This window comes from Triticum dicoccoides, chromosome 2B (genome assembly GCF_002162155.2).
Source record: "Triticum dicoccoides isolate Atlit2015 ecotype Zavitan chromosome 2B, WEW_v2.0, whole genome shotgun sequence".
Classification (NCBI taxonomy): domain Eukaryota; kingdom Viridiplantae; phylum Streptophyta; class Magnoliopsida; order Poales; family Poaceae; genus Triticum; species Triticum dicoccoides.
Window position 1 is genome coordinate 764,451,824 of NC_041383.1, and position 9,966 is coordinate 764,461,789.

Below are 9,966 nucleotides of genomic sequence, written 5' to 3' on the forward strand. Positions count from 1 at the left end.
AATAGGACAATGGTATATATTGAAGGAAATATGCCCTAGAGGCAATAATGAAGTTATTATTTATTTCCTTAATTCATGATAAATGTTTATTATTCATGCTAGAATTGTATTAACCGGAAACTTAGTACATGTGTGAATACATAAACAAAACATATAGTCCCTAGTATGCCTCTACTTGACTAGCTCGTTAATCAAAGATGGTTATGTTTCCTAACCATAGACATGTGTTTTCATTTGATGAACGGGGTCACATCATTAGGAGAATGATGTGATGGACATGACCCATCCGTTAGCCTAGCATTTTGATCGTGTTAGTTTCATTGCTACCGCTTTCTTCATGAGTTATACAAGTTCCTCAGACTATGAGATTATGCAACTCCCGAATATCGGAGGAACACTTTGTGTGCTACCAAACATCACAACATAATTGGGTGATTATAAAGGTGCTCTACAGGTGTCTCCGAAGGTGTTTGTTGGGTTGGCATAGATCAAGATTAGGATTTGTCACTCCGTGTTTCAGAGAGGTATCTCCAGGCCCTCTCGGTAAAACTCATCACTATAAGCCTTACAAGCATTGTGACTAATGAGTTAGTTGCAGGATGAAGTATTACAGAACGAGTAAAGAGACTTGCCGGTAACGAGATTGAACTAGGTATTGAGATACCGACGATTGAATCTCGGACAAGTAACATACCGATGACAAAGGGAACAACGTATGTTGTTATGTGGTTTGACCGATAAAGATCTTTGTAGAATATGTAGGAACAAATATGAGCATCCAGGTTCTTCTATTGGTTATTGGCCGGAGACGTGTCTCGGTCATGTCTACATGGTTCTCGAACCCGTAGGGTCCGCACGCTTAACGTTCGATGACGATTGATATTATGAGTTTATGTGTTTTGATGTACCGAAGGTAGTTAGGAGTCTCGGATGTGATCACGGACATGACGAGGAGTCTCGAAATAGTCGAGACATAAAGATTGATATATTGGAAGCCTATGTTTGGACATCGGAATGGTTCCGGATGAGTTCGGGCATATACCAGAGTACCGGGAGGTTACCGGAACCCCCCGAGAAGTATATGGGCCTTAGTGGGCCATAGTGGGAGAAGGAGGAGGCGCCCAGGTGGAGGGCGCCCCTGCCAAGCCCAATCCGAATTGGGTGGGGGGTTGCCCCCCCTTCCCTTCCTCCCTCTCTCCCCTTCCTTCTATCCCAGTCCAACTAGGGAAGGGGGGATCCTACTCCCGGTGGGAGTAGGACTCCTCCAGGGCGCGCCATAGACGGCCAGCCCTCCCCCCTCCTCCACTCCTTTATATACGGGGGAGGGAGGCACCTCATAAACACAAGTTGAGATTGTTTAGCCGTGTGTGGTGACCCCTCCACAGTTACACACCTCGGTCATATCGTCATAGTGCTTAGGCGAAGCCCTGCGCCGGTAACTTCATCATCACCGTCACCACGCCGTCGTGATGATGAATCTCTCCCTCGGTGTCAACTGGATCAAGAGCACGAGGGACGTCCCCGAGCTGAACGTGTGCTGATCGCGGAGGTGCCGTACGTTCGGTGCTAAGATCGGTAAGATCGTGAAGACGTACAACTACACTAACTGCGTTGTCATAACACTTCTGCTTTCGGGCTATGAGGGTACGTGGACACACTCTTCCCTCTCGTTGCTATGCATCACATAGATAGATCTTGTGTGAACGTAGGAAAATTTCGAAATTACCGCGTTCCCCAACAGTGGCATCCAAGCCAGGTCTATGCGTAGATGTAATATGCACGAGTAGAACACAAAGTGTTGTGGGCGATAATACTCATACTGCTTACCAGCATGTCATACTTCGATTCAGCGGTATTGTTGGATGAAGCGGCTCAGACCGACATTACGCGTACGCTTACGCGAGACTGGTTCTACCGACGTGCTTTGCACATAAGTGGCTGGTGAGTGTCTGTTTCTCCAACTTTAGTTGAATCAAGTGTGGCTACGTCCGGTCCTTGTTGAAGGTTAAAACAGCATACTTGACGAACAATCATTGTGGTTTTGATGCGTAGGTAAGAACGGTTCTTGCTAGAAGTCCGTAGCAGCCACGTAAAACTTGCAACAACAAAGTAGAGGGCGTCTAACTTGTTTTTGTAGGGCTTGCTGTGATGTGATATGGTCAAGCATGATGTGATATAAATTGTTGTATGAGATGATCATATTTTGTAACAAAGTTATCAGCCACTGGCAGGAGCCATATGGTTGTCACTTTATTGTATGCAATGCAATCGCCATGTAATTGTTTTACTTTATCACTAAGCGGTAGCGATAGTCATAGTAACAATAGTTGGCAAGATGACAATGATGCTACGATGGAGATCAAGGTGTCGCGCCGGTGACGTTGGAGATCATGACGATGCTTCGGTGATGGAGATCATGAGCACAAGATGATGATGACCATATCATGTCACATATTTCGATTGCATGTGATGTTTATCCTTTATGCATCTTATTTTGCTTAGTACGTTGGTAGCATTATAAGATGATCCCTTACTAAATTTCAAGGTACAAGTGTTCTCCCCGAGTATGCACCGTTGCTACAGTTCGTCGTGCCAAGACACCATGTGATGATCGGGTGTGTTAAGCTCTACATTCACATACAACGGGTGCAAGACAGATTTGCACACGCAGAATACTCGGGTTAAACTTGACGAGCCTAGCATATGCAAACATGGCCTCGGAACACTGATACCGAAAGGTCGAATGTGAATCATATAGTAGATATGATCAACATAGTAATATTCACCATTGGAAACTACTCCATCTCACATGATGATCGAACATGGTTTAGTTGATTTGGATCACGTGATCACTTAGGATGTGTTTGGTTGCAGTCATGGGCCGGAATGTCACGGGCCCAACCCATTCTAAGGCCTCGTTCTCGCGTTCGGTTATCAGGTGGAACGATCATCCCCTCGTTCCCACGAACCGAATATTCGGGCCAGATCCGGAACAGGGTGAGACCTCCAAATCGAGCTGACCACGCGGAACCGCTCTTCTCCTCGCGCTCGCACAACCTTATCCCTCTCGTAAGGCTCCTCTCCCCGTCTCTCCTCTCTCGCGATTTGCGCCACCGTCCCTCCTTCTTCGTTCTGCGGCTGGCCATCTTCCTTCGATCTACAACGCCGGCTCCCTCGTCTCATCCTCCTTCGAAGCACAGTCTCCCTTTCCTCTGAAACACGCGTGGCGGGCGAGCGGGTTCGTGTCGATCTTGCAGCAGGGCAACAGCGGCGCCACCCGTCGGAAAGCGCCGCGCCGCCGTGCTCGACGGAGAAGCCGTCCATGGTCGCGTGTGGGGACGCCAAGGCATAGCGGCTTATCCAGCCAGTCGCCACGCTCGGCTGTTGTTTTTCTTCTCTTGTAGCTGTTGTTTATCTTTGGTTGAATTGGACTCTTGTATCTCACACCCCTGTTCGTTGCGTGGATGGATGGATTCTATTCCTTGATGCTCAAACAAAAATTGCTTGAGTCCGATTCGGTGATTCTCACACCCCTGTTCAGCGAGGCAGACTGCAGTTTTGTTGTCCCAGTTCAGTTCTACGAGGCAAACTTCAGTTGCAGGAACTGCTTATCCAGAAAAGAAAAAGTTAAATGTATAATGACTTTGTTTTACGTGAAACGTTGGCACCGATTTAAAAAGTAAAAATGTTTATCTCCATGGATAGGTGGCCACTTACAAACCCATTCCATTCCATCCAGCAAACCAAACATCAATATGTAACCATTCCATTCCTTCGAATTATCCGCACCAAACACGAGAATGGAATGAACCCATTACACTGGAATGGAACCATGACATTCCATTACACTTCATCCCCGAACCAAACACACCCTTAGATGATTAGAGGGATGTCTATCTAAGTGAGAGTTCTTAAGTAATATGATTAATTGAACTTTAATTTATCATGAACTTAGTACCTGATAGTATTTTGCATGTCTATGTTGTTGTAGATCAATGGCCCTAGCTACCATTCCTTTAAATTTTAATGTGTTCCTAGAGAAAGCTAAGTTGAAAGATGATGGCAGCAACTACACGGACTGGGTCCGTAACTTGAGGATTATCCTCATTGCTGCACAGAAGAATTACGTCCTGGAAGCACCGCTAGGTGCCAGGCCTGCTGCAGATGCTACTGATGATGTTAAGAACTTTTGGCAGAGCAAAGTTGATGACTACTCAATAGTTCAGTGTGCCATGCTTTACGGCTTAGAATCCGGACTTCAAGATGTTTTGAACGTCATGGAGCATATGAGATGTTCCAAGAGTTGAAGTTAATATTTCAAGCAAATGCCCGAGTTGAGAGATATGAAGTATCCAACAAGTTCTACAACTGCAAAATGGAGGAGAATAGTTCTGTCAGTGAACACATACTCAAAATGTCTGGGTATCATAATCACTTGACTCAGCTAAGAGTTGATCTTCCAGTTGATTGTGTCATTGACAGAGTTCTTCAATCACTGCCACCAAGCTATAAAGGCTTCATGATAAACTATAATATGCAAGGGATGGACAAGACTATTCCCGAGCTCTGCGCAATGATAAAGGTCGCGGAGGTAGAAATCAAAAAGGAGCATCAAGTTTTGATGGTCAATAAGACCACTAGTTTCAAGAAAAAGGGCAAAGGCAAAAAGCGGAACTTCAAGAAGAACGGCAAAAGGTTGCTGCTCAAAATAAGAAACCCAAGTCTGGACCTAAGCCTAAAACTGAGTGCTTCTACTGCAAAGGGACTGGTCACTGGAAGCGGAACTGCCCCAAGTATTTGGCGGATAAGAAGGATGGCAAAGTGAAAGATATATTTGATATACATGTTATTGATGTGTACTTAACTAATGCTTGCAATAGAGCCTGTGTATTTGATACTAGTTCTGTTGCTCATATTTTCAACTCGAAACAGGGGCTACGGATTAAGTGAAGATTGGCTAAGGACGAGGTGACAATGCGTGTGGGAAATGGTTCCAAAGTCGATGTGATTGCGGTCGACACACTACCTCTACATCTACCATCGAGATTAGTATTAGACCTGAATAATTGTTATTTGGTGCCAGCATTGAGCATGAACATTATATCTGGATCTTGTTTGATGCGAGACGGTTATTCATTTAAATCAGGGAATAATGGTTGTTCTATTTATATGAGTAATATCTTTTATGTTCATGCACCCCTGCTGAGTGGTCTATTTTTGTTGAATCTCGATAGTAGTGATACACATATTCATAGTGTTGAAGCCAAAAGATTGAAGTTTAATAATGATAGTGCAACTTATTTGTGGCACTGCCGTTTTGGTAATATTGGTGCAAAGCGCATGAAGAAACTCCATACTGATGGACTTTTGGAATCACTTGACTATGAATCACTTGGTGCTTGCGAACCGTACCTTATGGGCAAGATGACTAAAATTCCGTTCTCGGAAACATTGGAATGAGCTACTGACTTGTTGGAAATAATACATATCGATGTATGCGGTCCAATGAGTATTGATGCTTGTGGTGGGTATCATTATTTTCTTACCTTCACAGATGATTTGAGTAGATATGGTTATATCTACTTAATGAAACATAAGTCTGAAACATTTGAAAAGTTCAAAGAATTTCAGAGTGAAGTGGAGAATCATCGTAACAAGAAAATAAAGTTTCTACGATCTGATCGTGGAGGAGAATATTTGAGTTACGAGTTTGGTCTTCATTTGAAACAACATGGGATAGTTTCACAATTAACGCCACCTGGAACACCACAGCGAAATGCTGTGTCCGAACGTCGTAACCGTACTTTATTATATATGATGCGATCTGTAATGTCTCTTACTGATTTACCGCTATCGTTTTGGGGTTATGCTCTAGAGACAGCTGCATTCACTTTAAATAGGGCACCATCAAAATCCGTTGAGACGAGGCCTTATGAACTGTGGTTTGGCAAGAAACTAAAGTTGCCGTTTCTTAAAGTTTGGGGATGCGATGCTTATGTGAAAAAGCTTCAACCTGATAAGCTCAAACCCCAATCGGAGAAGTGCGTCTTCATAGGATACCCAAAGGAAACTGTTGGGTACACCTTCTATCACAGATCCGAAGGCAAAATCTTTGTTGCTAAGAATGGATCCTTTCTAGAGAAGGAGTTTCTCTCGAAAGAAGTGAGTGGGAGGAAAGTAGAACTTGATGAGGTAACTGTACCTGCTCCCTTATTGGAAACTAGTTCATCACAGAAATCAGTTCCTGTGATTCCTACACCAATTAGTGAGGAAACTAATGATGATGATCATAAAGCTTCAGATCAAGTTACTACCGAACCTCGTAGGTCTTCCAAAGTAAGATCCAAACCAGAGTGGTACGGTAATCCTGTTCTGGAAGTCATGTTACTAGACCATGATGAACCTTTGAACTATGAGGAAGCAATGATGAGCCCAGATTCCGTGAAATGGCTTGAGGCCATGAAATTTGAGATGGGATCCATGTATGAGAACAAAGTGTGGACTTTGGTGGACTTGCCCGATGATCAGCAAGCCATAGAAAATAAATGGATCTTTAAGAAGAAGACCGACGTAGACGGTAATGTTACTCTTTACAAAGCTCGACTTGTTGCGAAACGTTTTTGACAAGTTCAAGGAGTTGACTACAATGAGACTTTCTCACCCGTAGCGATGCTTAAGTCTGTCCGAATCATATTAGCAATTGCTGCATTTTATGATTATGAAATTTCGCAAATGGATGTCAAAACTGCGTTCTTGAATGGATTTCTGAAAGAAGAGTTGTATATGATGCAACCGGAAGGTTTTGTCGATCCAAAGGGTGCTAGCAAAGTGTGCAAGCTCTAGCGATCCATTTATGGACTGGTGCAAGCCTCTCGGAGTTGGAATAAATGTTTTGATAGTGTGATCAAAGCATATGGTTTTATACAGACTTTTGGAGAAGACTGTATTTACAAGAAAGTGAGTGGGATATCTGTAGCATTTCTAATATTATATGTAGATGACATATTGTTAATTGGAAATGATATAGAATTTCTAGATAGCATAAAGGGATACCTGAATAAGAGTTTTTCTATGAAAGACCTTGGAGAAGCTGCTTACATATTGGGCATCAAGATCTATAGAGATAGATCAAGACGCTTAATTGGACTTTCACAAAGCACATACCTTGATAAAGTTTTGAAGAAGTTCAAAATGGATCAGTCAAAGAAAGGGTTCTTGCCTGTGTTACAAGGTGTGAAGTTGAGTCAAACTCAAAGCCCGACCACCGCAGAAGATAGAGAGAAAATAAAGTCATTCCCTATGCTTCAGCCATAGGTTCTATCATGTATGCAATGTTGTGTACCAGACCTGATGTATGTCTTGCTATAAGCATAGCGGGGAGGTACCAAAGTAATCCCAGAGTGGAGCACTGGACAAAGGTCAAGAACATCCTGAAATACTTGAAAATGACTAAGGATATGTTTCTCGTTTATGGAGGTGAAAAAGAGCTCGTCGTAAATGGTTAAATCGATGCAAGCTTTGACACTGATTCGGATGACTCTAAGTTGCAAAATGGATACGTATTTTTATTGAATGGAGGAGCTATCAATTGGTGCAGTTCCAAGCAGAGTGTCGTGGCGGGATCTACGTGTGAAGCGGAGTACATTGCTGCTTCGGAAGCAGCAAATTAAGGAGTTTGGGTGAAGGAGTTCATATCCGATCTAGGTGTCATACCTAGTGCGTCGGGTCCAATGAAAAATCTTTTGTGACAATACTGGTGCAATTTCCTTGGCAAAGGAATCCAGATTTCACAAGAGAACCAAGCATATTAAGAGACGCTTCAATTCCATCCGTCATCAAGTGTCAGAAGGGGACATAGAGATTTGCAAGATACACACGGATCTGAATTTTGCAGACCCGTTGACAAATCCTCTCTCATGAGCAAAACATGATCAACACCAAAGCTCCATGGGTGTTAGAATCATTACTATGTAATCTAGATTATTGACTCTAGTGCAAGTGGGAGAATGAAGGAAATATCCCCTAGAGGCAATAATAAAGTTATTATTTATTTCCTTAATTCATGATAAATGTTTATTATTCATGCTAGAATTGTATTAACCGGAAACTTAGTACATGTGTGAATACATAGGCAAAACATATAGTCCCTAGTATGCCTCTACTTGACTAGCTTGTTAACAAAGATGGTTATGTTTCCTAACCATAGACATGTGTTGTCATTTGATGAACGGGATCACATCATTAGGATAATGATGTGCTGGACATGACCCATCCGTTAGCCTACCATTATGATCGTGTTAGTTTCATTGCTACTGCTTTCTTCATGACTTATACAAGTTCCTCAGCCTATGAGATTATGCAACTCCCGAATACCGGAGGAACACTTTGTGTGCTACCAAACGTCACAACGTAATTGGGTGATTATAAGGTGCTCTACAGGTGTCTTCGAAGGTGTTTGTTGGGTTGGCATAGATCAAGACTAGGATTTGTCACTCCGTGTTTCAGAGAGGTATCTCTGGGCCCTCTCGGTAATACTCATCACTATAAGCCTTGCAGGCATTGTGACTAATGAGTTAGTTGCGGGATGAAGTATTACAGAATGAGTAAAGATACTTGCCGGTAACGAGATTGAACTAGGTATTGAGATACCAACGATCGAATCTCGGGCAAGTAACATACCGATGACAAAGGGAACAACGTATGTTGTTATGCGGTTTGACCGATAAAGATCTTCATAGGATATGTAGGAACCAATATGAGCATCCAGGTTCCGCTATTGGTTATGACCGGAGACGTGTCTTGGTCATGTCTACATAGTTCTCAAACCCGTAGGGTCCGCACACTTAACGTTCGATGATGATTGGTATTATGAGTTTATGTGTTTTGATGTACTGAAGGTAGTTCGGAGTCCCGGATGTGATCACGAACATGACGAGGAGTCTCGAAATGGTCGAGACATAAAGATTGATATATTGGAAGCCTATGTTTGGACATCGGAATGGTTCCGGGTGAGTTCGGGCATATACCGGAGTACCGGGAGGTTACCGGAAGCCCCAAGAAGTATATGGGCCTTATTGGGCCATAGTGGGAGAGAGGAGGAGGCGGCCAGGTGGAGCCCCCCCCCGCCCCCAAGCCTAATCCGAATTGGGTGGGGGGCCTCCCCCCTTTCCTTCCTCCCTCTCTCCCCCTTCCTTTTCTCCTAATCGAACTAGGGAAGGGGGGAATCCAACTCCAGGGCGCGCCATAGAGGGCCGACCCTCCCTCCTCCTCCACTCCTTTATATACGGGGGAGGGGGCACCCCATAGACACAAGTTGATATTGTTTAGCCGTGTGCAGTGCCCCGCCTCCACAGTTACACACCTCGGTCATATCGCCGTAGTGCTTAGGCGAAGCCCTGCACCAGTAACTTCATCATTAACGTCACCACGCCGTCGTGCTGACGAAACTCTCCCTCGGTCTCAACTGGATCAAGAGTACAAGGGATGTCCCCGAGGTGAACGTGTGCTGATCGCGGAGGTGCCGTACGTTCGGTGCTAAGATCAGTTGGATCGTGAAGACGTATGACTACATCAACCGTGTTGTCATAACGCTTCCGCTTTCGGTCTACGAGGGTACGTGGACACACTCTCCTCTTCTCGTTGTTGTGCATCACATAGATAGATCTTGCTGATCGTAGGGAATTTTTTGAAATTACCGCGTTCCCCAACATATATTGCGTAACAACGTTCACAAAACACAATTAAACGTAGTTTTTGCAAACATAGTGCTATTAATAGGCCTGATTTATCGATAGATTCCAGATAAATCACTTCTCAGAGCGATAAATCGGCCCAAACAATAAATGGTGAAGATAAGGCATAATCTTATTGGTCACCCCAAGATAGTGATAAATTGAATGATAAATCGCTGAATCGGAAGATTTTTGAACATTCTGTGAAACATAGAGTAGGGGACTCGCAATTTTT